The following is a 12412-nucleotide window of genomic DNA, read 5'->3' on the forward strand; positions in this document are numbered from 1 at the left end:
ATAGAATTGCAACCAACCATTTCTCTGGGTGTTTGACAAAACACTACCCTAAAATGCAACGAAAAAAACATGTGGTTTCCAATACTTATTTGTGCAACGAAGTTCGTGGTCAATTGCAAGAAATAAAAAAAATGGAAAATTTTAGACAAATAACCAAATAGTTTATAAAAATAGGTAAGTGAAATTAAAAAAATTAATAAAACTTTAAGGAAGTCACTAAATGTATATCTCTTTGCATAAAACTAAAATTATGGATTCTACGTTCTTGAAAACATTAAAAAGCTGACCGATGAAAAAATGGCGGACAATTAACTAGAAATGCTTCAAATAGTTTATAATAATTGGTACGTCAATATGAAAAATTAAATCAACACTTTAAAGCCGGTACTATGTTCATTCTTGCGAAAAATTTTTATGGAAACCATTATTTCGCACATAGAAAGCGGCGTTTTTTTAGGTAGCTTGGAGCGCTATTTTACAGGGAGCGATATTGGATTAAGTTGGTGGTTGTTGCTTGTTTTTACAAAATAACATTTTATTTTTCCTTGGGCAATTGATCTGCTATTCCTTTGATCCTTTGTATAGTTCCGGAACAAAAATATGGTCCGTGTTTGATTTATAAACCCGCACAAATAGTTTTCAATAAATAAATTACTTCTTAATTCACATTGCAAATGGTGCCGTGCTATAAACGTCAGTTTTTCAACACGAAAAAACAAAGTATCACAAATGGAAAAAATTTCGCAAATTTTTCGCATTTTTTGGTTTTGTATGGAGTTTCAACGCGAAAACCGAACAGAGTACCGGCCTTTAGAGAAGTTACTAAATTTAAATCTCTTTGCAGAAAACTAAAATCTTTGGATACTACATTCTTTCAAACATTAAGAAGCTGACCAATGAAAAATGTGTGGCTTATCGACAAGAAAAAGTTTCCAGAAACATTACAAGTGCAACCAATTAAAATTGTTAAAAACAACAAATTGTTGAAATCAACAACTTCTGGATGAAAATGTGCATCACATCGTCAGTTTAATTCGTATGCTATTAACAGTTTAAAATGGATATTTTGTGAATTCCTTCTGCTGGAAATAAGTTCTAACACGCGGTCCAGTGCGTTCCTAATTTCAAATTGCCCGCATGTTAATAAATTTTAATTCTGTTTTATGACACCAAAAGGAAGGAAATCGAATTATCAATGCAAAAGTGTTTACTAATAATGTTTAAGATATTTAAAGTTTTGTTGTTTTTTTTGTTTGTTCTTATTTGTTGATATGTTTAATAAGATTATTATTTATTAATTGGTATTGTAGTGTACTATGTAGTGTAGTGTATTATTATATATTTTATTTTGATGAAAATGAATAAATTATACAAAATTCATAGAATTTTGGCTTTGACTTTCAATTTGAAGTGGGGTTATCATTCATACAAATTTAGGTTGAAAAGTATTTGCAACGATGTTAATTTTGAATTTGACTCGCATCGAAAATTGTTTGACAAATTATTGAGTAGCGATGCATTTCAATTTGAGGATAACACATAAGATATTATTGCTAATGTGTTGAATTTCACTGTTGAGGGTAATGTCTGTTTTTTGTTGAGAACGCGATTTTCTCAACAATTTCTCAACTTGAATATTACCCTAATCCTTTGAAAAAATGATTGAAAAATTGTTGAAATTTAGCATTTTTCAATCGTTTGTGTTTATTGGGTATTGCCGTTTTAAATTTATTCCTGGGCAGAGCTGCTTTGGAAAAAATTTACAAATAAAACAATTTTTTTCTCATATCCCTCTACACCTTGACATTTGTTTTCTCTTTATACCCTGCCAACATTTTTTGAATTTGGGGGCGCTTCTGAGAATCCCCACTACGTCGAAAACAATCATATACGACATCAAAAATTTGTCGGAAAAGCGCCGTCACTATTGAGAAGTTGTACCACGCCAAGTTACTACGAAAAAGTTTCTCATCAGTGCAATTATTAGGTGCCTATTTAGATCAATTTCGAAGGACGCCAATATGAACCCCTGCAAACTATCAGAAAAAGTGCATTTTAAGGTAATTGTAGAAGAATCATTGTTGTCAAGTAAAACACGATGGTGTAGATGTTTATTGATTTGATTAAACATTTATAATTTCTTATAAATATAACATTTTTCGGTTTATCTCATCACATTTAACATATTTTTTTTTTTTGCATTAATAAAAGAAGAAGTTTTAAAAGAAGAAGCGTCTATCAGCCAGTTTGTTTATTTTCGATGGAGACAGCGTGCCTGGAAAAATATTTGAATTACGATCACTTTATTCTATTTGGAAAGTCGAAAATTGTTCACCATATACCTTTCACAATTCTATGTTTTCAGAACTTTATTTTCGTTCTTATTTAAATAAAATATATATATATGTTTGCGCTTGGCGTTTCACAAAAAATAAAATGGCTCTTCTAACTTAGTGATGGCAAAATACTTTCATGTACAATTTGTACTTTTTGATATGCTTCCCCCATCACAGTTCGCGATGGTTGTGGTGACATTTACGAGTCTCTGGTAGCGATGAGGATGAAATGGAACTTTGAAATGCTGGCAGGGTAAGAGCACAATGCTTAATCTTGTTATACTCAATTATCTTTGACAGTACCCAACAAACACAAGGATGAGTATTTTTGACATGTAACACCATATCAATTTGATAGTGAATGCCTTATTCAACATTATTCAAATGGTCTTGCAAATTGCCTGCCTTCAACAAATTTTCCAATAGGTTTGAAGCTTTAAAATGAAATTTAGTTTGAAAAGTTGTTGCTAATATGTTGAGAAATTGTAATGTCTATTGAGAACGCAATTTTCTCAACAATTTCTCAAATTGAATTTTAAGGCAATTCTTTGAAAAAAAGCGTATGTAATATAATTTAAATAATTTAAATGATTTTGTATATCTTGTAGTATGTGAATGAATAAAATAAATAAATATATAAATAAATAAATAAATAAATAAATAAAAATAAAAATATACGTATTTCTCCAATGCTTGTGTTTATTGGGTAACGTAAGCCATGCGAACGAACGAAAGGAAGTTAGAGAAACCCAAATCTAGACGAAAGTGAGTGCCGTTCGTTCGCAGTTGCTTTCGTTCGGATATCAGAAATAGGCTGTTAATACTCACCTATTGTACGGAATATGACCTTATTATACCTCTTTACCCCGTTCTTCTATCATGCATTTTAATATTGCCACTGGAAACGCGTTGTGTAGCAAAATCATCTGGCAACAATCCTTTTACAGTGTTTGTTTTTTGCAATCTGTCAGTACATGTTCTCACATTGCATTGCATTCGGATGCGCGGATTCTATTCGTGTTGTGATTTCTGTATGTCGCGTTACCAAATACCAACAGTTACGACCATAAAGTAGCAATAATTTTTGTAAGCTAAATGAACGAATTTAATAAAAACACCAGATCATATTGGAAAAAGTCAATACTGTGAATACGGTTTGCATAAATACCAACAAATGTTAGAATAAAATAACGAGAATATAACCAAACAAATCCCGTTTTTTTTATAAACTACGAAAACGGCAGTATTACTCACACCAAAGTCAGAAGAATATGCGAAACTGTTATCATGGACGTTAATTAAACTATAGAGATACGGGAAGTGAACAGATGCTTTAAAAAGCTAGTTTCCTCGTAACCTCATGATTTTTAAAGCCACAAGTTTTTAATCAGGATATTTTCCACAATAACAATGTATAATATCTATATATGTAGAATTCTGCCCTTTGGTTAAAGTATGAGGCTATTTTTTTATTTTCGTTCCCTTTGTTGTTTATTATCATATTTCTTTTGATATTCGCAAGGCTACCAGATGGAATAGCTAGTAATGGGATTAGTGTACTTCATATATGACGAAATATAAGCCAAGCATTCCAGTAAGACAGTATTCCTACGTGTTTTTTTATGGGAGAGAATATACTGACGGGGTTTTCCACACATTTTCGCGTATTTGGAATGATTAGAAATAGAGCGTATTAGATTTTAGTGTTCGCATATTTTGTTCACATTTAATTTCAATTCTTTTTATTGAGTGAACAACGATTCTAATCGTTCTTATTACACGACAATATGTGAAAACCAGGATAGTATAACGTTGCCGTAACGAAAATTTCCAAAATAAACGATTACATATGCGATCGGTTAAACTCATACCTTGCTGATATTTCTAGTTGCTTCACTGCGAGAAATTTGAGAACATCTGCCATCAAATCGTTAAACGCATATCCAACCTGGAAAAATTTTTGTTATAACCGGTAGTTCGTAATAAATGATTTCGTTACGTCTAGGGCTGTCAATCCCGTGTAAATCCTGTCCCGAAATTTCGGGACGGGATTAATCCCGAATTTTTATTTTGAATCCCGGGATTTTTCGGGGTCCCGAAAAACTAATTCCAATTTGTTTAATTGGTGGCTTTTTAGCAATAGTTATTAATAAATTAGAGTTTTCATTCAGTACAAAGGCCCTTAGATTTCATTCCTGACAAATTTATGGTTCAAATTGAGTAAGAATGTATTAGACATGAGGTATACTACATCAAAACTCGAACTAAACAATAAAGGCATCCTTTGAACAATGAATTCATGGCAAGATCGCGATTATCTGATAAAAATTTGGATGCTTTGATATTTTTAAGAAGTTACTTAAAACAATGAAATACAAAAGGATTAACGCAGTGTACGAAAATAAAGTCCGTAAAATATTTTGCTGATTAAGATAGCGATATGAAATTGGGGTTTCGCTTATTTTGTCCTAATTTTGTTTTTCTTTTCTTCATATGTTCAGTTGGACTAAGTGTTCATTAAGTATGGTAGCAATTTGTAATTGGTTTTTAATTAACTCTTATGCTCTTTTGTTATTTTTTTATTCATAAAATTGAAAATTTCGGAATCCCTATTCTATATTTTGAAATCCCGGGATTTATAAAAATCGATCCCGAATGACTGCCCTAGTTATGTCTAAAGCCTATTACTAAAATCACGTTTCGCACGAAAAACTGTTGTACTCCATATAAAAAACGTTAAGCCTAGTACTAAGATCACGTTTTCGCACGAAAAACTGTTATACGCCATATAAAAACGTTAAGGTTTTTTCAGATACATATTTATACAAACCTGGATTTCTCGCACGAAAAAATAGGCAGGTATATTATTTCGCATAAATAAGTTAACATCCCTGGGTTTGAGACCCTATTTACAGAGATAGATGAATATATTCGTTTTTCGCAGAAACGAACTTAGTACTAAGCATTAGCGCGGAATAAATGCGAAATCTTTGTTTTGAGTATTTTCAGACACATATTTATACAACCCTGGATTTTTCGCACGAAAAAATAGGCAGGCATATTATTTCGCATAAATAAGTTGACATCTCTGGGTTTGAGACCCTATTTACAGAGATAGAAGAAGATATTCGTTTTTCGCAGAATCGAACTTAGTACTAAGCACTAGAGCGGAGTAAATGCGAAATCTTTGCTTTGATCATTTTCAAACACATATTTATACAACCTAACGTAACCTAGCCCCTTCAAACAATCAGAAAAAGTGAATTTTAAGACAGTTGTAAAAGAATAATTGCGGTCAAGTAAAACACGATTGTTTAGATGTTTATTAATTTGATTAAACATTTATAAATTCTTATAAATATAACATTTATACCACTATCACAACATATTTAACATAATTTTTTTATTAATAATAAAATGATGTTGATTTACAAGTGGCAAGTTACATGTTGCAGCGTCTATCAGCCAGTGTTCTTATTCTCGATGGAGGCAGCGTGTCTGTGTCTGAAAAAAAAACAATTTATTCCATTTGGAAAGTCAAAAATTGTTGACTAATATACCTTTTACAATTTTAAGCGAAATAACTATCTTATCAGCACTTCATTATTGATTTTATTTAAATAAATTATAAGCAGCTAGTTGCGCTTGGTGGTTCACAAAATATAAAATGGCTCTTTCAACAATAGTGATGGCAAAATACTTTCATGTACATTTCATACTTGGAACAAATCTACTTTAGAACAAGTTGTTAACAATAAACATTTTTTTTTTTTGAGTGTAGGAGAAGGGATTTCAAATCGAAAATGTAGTAGTTTGCGTGCGTAGTTTTCGAGATACCGACCCTTAAAAATTGGGTATAAGTGGGCGGCCTTCGTCCGGGATTTGACACTTTCTCGTATGAACAGGGTCCAAACTGGGCTAACGCGAACCCAAAGATATAGGTAGCCGGTCTTCGGCCGGGGTTTGAGACTTTCTCCTATGGACAGGGTTCAAAGTGGGCTAACGCGAACCCAAAGAGGATAGGTAGCCGGCCTTCGGCCGGGGTTTGAAATTTTCTCCTATGGACAGGGTTCAAAGTGGGCTAACGCGAACCCAAAGATATAGGTAGCCGGTCTTCGGGCGGGGTTTGAGACTTTCTCCTATGGACAGAGTCCAAAGTGGGCTAACGCGAACCCAGGACCTCTCCGGGTCCATGTTATTTTAAATACATTACTTTTAGGATGGTTATGTGCGATATACGTGGCAATGAAAACTTTAGGGGCCCGTAACTCCGAAAATAGGTCTTTCCGCCAAAAAGTGGTATATGACATTTTGTGTTTAGAATCGAAAAGTCTACACGCTGGCCAAAAATTTGACCAATCGGACCACTTGTACTAAAGTAGATTTAAGCCTTTCCACATCCCCTAGCATAATTTACCTTTCACTAGGTTAGGTTATGTGGCAGCCCGATGTATCAGGCTCACTTAGACTATTCAGTTCATTGTGATACCACAGTGGTGAACTTCTCTCTTATCACTGAGTGCTGCCCGATTCCATGTTAAGCTCAATGACAAGGGACCTCCTTTTTATAGCCGAGTCCGAACGGCGTTCCACATTCCAGTGAAACCACTTAGAGAAGCTTTGAAACCCTCAGAAATGTCACCAGCATTACTGAGGTGGGATAATCCACCGCTGAAAAACTTTTTGGAGTTCGGCGTAGCAGGAATCGAACCCACGACCTTGTGTATGCAAGGCGGGCATGCTAACCATTGCACCACGGTGGCTCCCTACCTTTCACTAATATTTGTTTGGTGCAGATTCCCACTTTTTTGATGTTTTATTACATCTGGCATCTACACATTTGTTAGCTTCCGTGTTACTTGTGTGTTTTTACCCCTCTTTTTCAAACATTCTGATAAGAATTCATCCCCAATGCCAAATGACGTTTCGAATTTTACGTGTTTTTCGGGCTTATTGAAACTCTGAAACTCTAAAAGTGTGTGTTTTTGTGAATTATACAGAAAAAAAGCTACAACAAAATTAAGTGTATAGTTAGCATTTTAAATTAAATCGATAGTGAAAATTTCTGAGTAGAAAATAAATAAAATTAATTCGTATATCAAGGATACAGGAAAGCAATACCATACAGGAAAATTTTTGGTAAGTATACTCTTTCACAAATTGCGGTTTGGTTCACATTCTCCAGCTCAATATAATCTGCCCTTTCATTTAATATTGGAATTTGGTTAGGGTAATAATAAATAACATCGAGGGCGGTTGCACCAACAAACCAAACAATTTGAGATTGCGACAACCAATGCAGAGTTGGTCCAACATATTACCATGCAGTTGCAATTGCCAAATGTTAGTTGTTTTCTTTGATATCATTGATAGTTGATGGAACCTCCTAATTTGGTTGGGTGTGTCTATACCTTCCTTGGTCTATAATTTAGGTCATTTATGCGCTTTACAGACTATCAGTTATTCCGGACGGAATGTCGGTGTTTGTAAAGAATAAACTATGCGGTCCGATAAACTCTGCGACACAACACGTTGCGGCGACAAATCCGCTAATATAAGGTCATGTTCGCGTGTTGCGGGGACGTGTTGCCATAAAATCAAAACAACTGATTTTTCTGGTTAGGACAAATCTTCACGTGTAAGGGCAGTTCGCCAAACAAAAAAGCAAATTTATTTTCATAATTAATACAAGCATTTCTGCAATGAAATTAATGATGGATCGCTAATTCAGCTTGGAATTTTTATTGTTTCTTCCATTTTTTATTAAAAAATGGCTTTACACCTAACTTTTCGTCCATCTTCTAGTTTCACAAAATTTTCTATAGAAAAAATTTTAACGAAATTTTCTGTAGAAATAATTGACAAAATTTCTGTATTTTTATATTTCTATATAAAAAATTTATATAGATACAAAATTATGCAAAAACATTGTATAGGAAAAAATGTGTAAAAATTTAATATAGAAATAAAACGAAATTAATTTATTTATTTTTTGTTTATTTTATTTATTTCCATTTATTTAAGCAATTCAAAGCCTTTACAGGGCCAATTTAATGAATTACAATGTACTACTCTAACGGACATTACAATATTATATAAAAATATTAAATATAAATTAATTAAAATAAACAACAATCTTATATACAATTGAACCAGCAATTTTATATCAATAATCAATAATGTTATATATACATTTTTTTTAATTATTATTATTATTTTTTTTTTTGCGTTTGTTAATGTTCTTGGATCCTATTGAAATTAAAATATGTTTTATTTCGCGAGTCAGGAGACTACTCATTAAACAATGTTTGCATTATGTTTCAGTCAATTATCTGCTGATGTAAAATATTGAAGAAGGTTCTTTCGGTAGGTGTTGTAGGATAGGTCAAAATGCTTCAATGCATTCGGCAGACTATTATACAGTCTACCAATTCTCACATGAAATGATTTATTTATGTATCGACTGGCAGTTGGAATAATCAATTGATTGCGACGAGAGCGTCCAAAAGCAAACAAGTCGACAAGAAAAAGAGGAGTTCGTGTCTTAAAAATCTTGCAAAATCTTAACAGATCTTAAATCAACAAATTCCGAGAAGGAACATCCTAAGAAGCGTTGAACATAGTCCGAAACATGATCGAACCGTCCAAGCGAATATAGATAACGTACTACTCTATTTAATTTGGAAAAATGAAATTAATTTTATTTGGAAAATAAAAATTTATTGTGGCAAAGCTGGTGAACGTGACGCAGACGCCAGACGTCTATGTCATACTTCATGTTCTTTAAAGGCAAAATAGAAAAGAATGAATAAACTAGAGTACAGAGTGCGACACATACAATCGCTAGAACCACAATGAAATATGCAGCCGAACTATTAATTTATCTCACGTCAGACTACGTAAGTCACTAACTAAAATTTTCCCTGGGAGGGTCTAAGCCACCTCGTCAGAGTGCATTGAATAAGCTTTCATATGATACCAAGTTTGTCTAGATTGGACAAAAAACAAAAGAGATATATCAAGTTTTTATTGACCCTTTGGAGGGCTATATCTCAAGAGCCGGGTACTTCCCCGGGTATGGGTCACTTTGTTGGAATCAGCTGACACATGAATCAGCTGATGACACAACATATATTAATTTTAAGTAATTCGGCGAGGGGCCCATAAACTGCAGTTGCTCCAAAAGTGGTCCGATATGACCTATTTGCAATACCATTCGGCCTACGTCAATAGCAACTACCAATATTCAATTCGATAGCTTATTTCGTTCGGAAGTTAGCGCGATTTCTACTGACGGACGAGGGGACCTCGCTAGGTCGAATCGAGTATGGCGTCAAATTACATGCTACTTTCATTTTGAAACTGTGGACACGAAACATTTCATGGTCGTACCAACAAGAACATCTAAAAAATCATGCTCGGCACTTCATATTCCACACACTGCCACTATTTTAGCATCGAGCGAAAATTAGTTATAATTCCTAACTAGCATATGGAATATAGCCAAGATGACAGATATATCCATAGTACGAAAAAATATAGAGAAGTACAATCAATCAAATAATGAACTGAAAAAAGTTTATTTTTAATTACAAAAAAAAATAGTAAACACAAACAAAAAATGTTTGGAAAACGTTGACCGAAAACTTTCTCTTTTGTTAGGGGGTTTTAAATTTTTTCGAAAATTTCAAACTTTTATTTCCAAAAAAAAATTGTTACAGAATTTTTATTTTTGCAATAAAAAAATTAAGGTTTGATACACAGTTAATTTAGTTTATATCAAGCACTGTTCTTTAAGACTTTTATAAGACACATTTAAAATTTTAAAAATTTAATTTTTTGGAATATATATAAAAAACTGTTTGGTGTTCGGTCCTTTATGCTTTATAAATATAACTGCTTGACTGCGTTGATGGTTATAGCGATAATTATCGTTTAATGACAGTAACAGCTTTGTAGGCGAGTGGATAGTCCGCGGTTCGATTCTCCGTCCAGGCGATTGGTAAATTAAAAAAAAATATATATAATATATAATAGTTTTTTCTACATTGTTTGTGTTACAGAAAAGGTAGTAAGAACTAAAAAACCTCGTGGAATGGAAAAGATTTGAGGGAAGTCTAGGCAAATAGCTAGGAAAGAAAAAAATTTCTGAGTTAGTCTTTATGAATTTTTTTTACATCGTGTAAAAAATCAACGTTTATAAAAAAGTATATACTTTTTTCCAAACAAACTTTCTTACAGCAAATGGGAAACGATATTTGTTTGTCTAAAATTTCGTTTGGGGAAAAGAATTATTTTTTTGCGTATATTTAAAAGATTACATCGAAATATTTATATAAAACACGATATGGACGAATTTGTTTGAACTGTGTCGCCTGGAAATATTAATTTTTTATGTTAAAATAAAATTTATAACACTCTATATAACTGTTTTTGTAACATAGTTAATCATATCCAAAAAAAAAGAGCTTCCAAAAAAGTCGTTTGGATTCCCAGTCTGTGATCCGGAAGTAGTGCAAACTTGGATCATCTCCAATGAATTTTACATGGGCTTGTCATAGGACTTAAGTACTTCCTTTTTGGATCCTTTGCATTGCTTTAGAAGTTGTGCCCTGGAAGTTAATTTTAATGAAGAAATTTAAAAAGCGAAAAAAATTCTTTTTTCAACCAATTTCATTTTTTCAACCATATTTTCTATTACACAATTATTTTCCTATTATCTAATTTTTTACAAGTTGAAAAACTTTTTCGGTCCGACCAAGGGTTGAACCTGTGTTTGATGGCACCATAACATAACGCCTTACCACGCTCAGCCACACGTCGAAAGGTCAATTCAAATGTTTGTGATATGATCGTAATACGACACCATGGAATAACACTCTAATTGCTTCTCGAGATGATCTTTATTAGTATGAACGAAAAAATAAGAAACGCAGGTTCAAATCTCATCAGCGGCAATTTTTTTTTATCAAATATTTTTCTAAAAATTTGCAAAAAAAAGAACTTCCATGGAAGCGGAAAATTCAAATCCCAGCGGGGATGAAATTTATTTTTTTACTTTTTTATTAATTTTCTATTTTTTTGTAAAATACAATTGTCCAAAATTTGCACTTAAAATAGCCTGATTGCGTACTTTCCAATACTTGTCTGCAAGGACTGCATCGGAAGTAGAAAAAAATCATTGGGGGAGCCCAATATGCGATTTAGAAAAAATGTTTGTGGACTTGTCCAAAAGGACTGCATCGGAAATTGAAAAAAATCAATGGGGGATTCTGGGATGGGTTTTAAAAGAAATGCTTGTGGAACAACTTTCGGGATGCTAAGTAACCCAGCAAAAAAAGTCGGAAGTTCTTCCAAAGGCACTACTTTAAAAGCACTTCCAGAAGATGCACTCCCAATGATGTTCTTTATTTTAACTACCCAGGAAGTTCTTTTAATTAAATTTTTTATAACTTGGTTTTTTCATACTTTTAATGGGTAATTTTAACTTTTTTGTTTCAAATAGGTTAAAAACAGAGTAAGAATTCATAAAATGGTACAAATCATTTAAATTTTGTCGAAAAAATGTTAAATCCAATCTGAAAAAATTGTGAATTTTTGAAAATATATGAGGTCAAACGTTTCCGACAAGCGTTAGAATCAATTAAAAATTATAAACATTATTTATTTGACAAAATATAACAGAATTTTTTAATTTATATCCAAAACATTGAATTAGGATCACACCTAAAAAGTGATGCAAATTCAGTGCAACGGATCTATTATCACTATTTGGAAGCACGCTCAAAATAAACCCAGCCAACTGCACTCAAATCGATGATTTGACGGTGGCAAAGGAAAAGAGATATGTTTGTACGAATTTATTTCAGCATAAGCCGTCTATGGGTGGGTATTAAGTTCGAGTTTAGCCGCTAAAATCGTATTTTTGTCACAATTACTTTTCTTTAATAATCTATTATAAGGAACACAAACTTTGTGAAAATTTGCTGTGGGATATTCCCCATCAAGTTATAATGGAACCTGCAACAAATATGTATAATTTTATCACTGTTTTTACTGCTTTAGTTTTCACTTCA

At 32.7% G+C, this 12412-nt stretch overlaps 1 protein-coding gene across 4 annotated transcripts in view; it reads left to right on the forward strand.

The window, feature by feature from the left end:
• The first annotated feature begins 3295 nt into the window (after window positions 1-3295).
• The window catches only part of mrj (DnaJ heat shock protein family (Hsp40) member B6 mrj), a 191191-nt gene continuing 182074 nt past the window's right edge, over window positions 3296-12412 (forward strand). The window contains exons 1-2 of one of the 4 annotated variants that reach the window (XM_075313924.1): window positions 3296-3422; window positions 7337-7475. The gene's annotated coding sequence lies outside the window, so the exon portion shown is untranslated. Of the gene's footprint in view, window positions 3513-7336; window positions 7476-12412 lie in introns of all 4 variants that reach the window. The other 3 variants (XM_075313931.1, XM_075313925.1, XM_075313928.1) reach the window with 3 other exon arrangements.

Source organism: Haematobia irritans, chromosome 5 (genome assembly GCF_050003625.1).
Source record: "Haematobia irritans isolate KBUSLIRL chromosome 5, ASM5000362v1, whole genome shotgun sequence".
NCBI lineage: Eukaryota > Metazoa > Arthropoda > Insecta > Diptera > Muscidae > Haematobia > Haematobia irritans.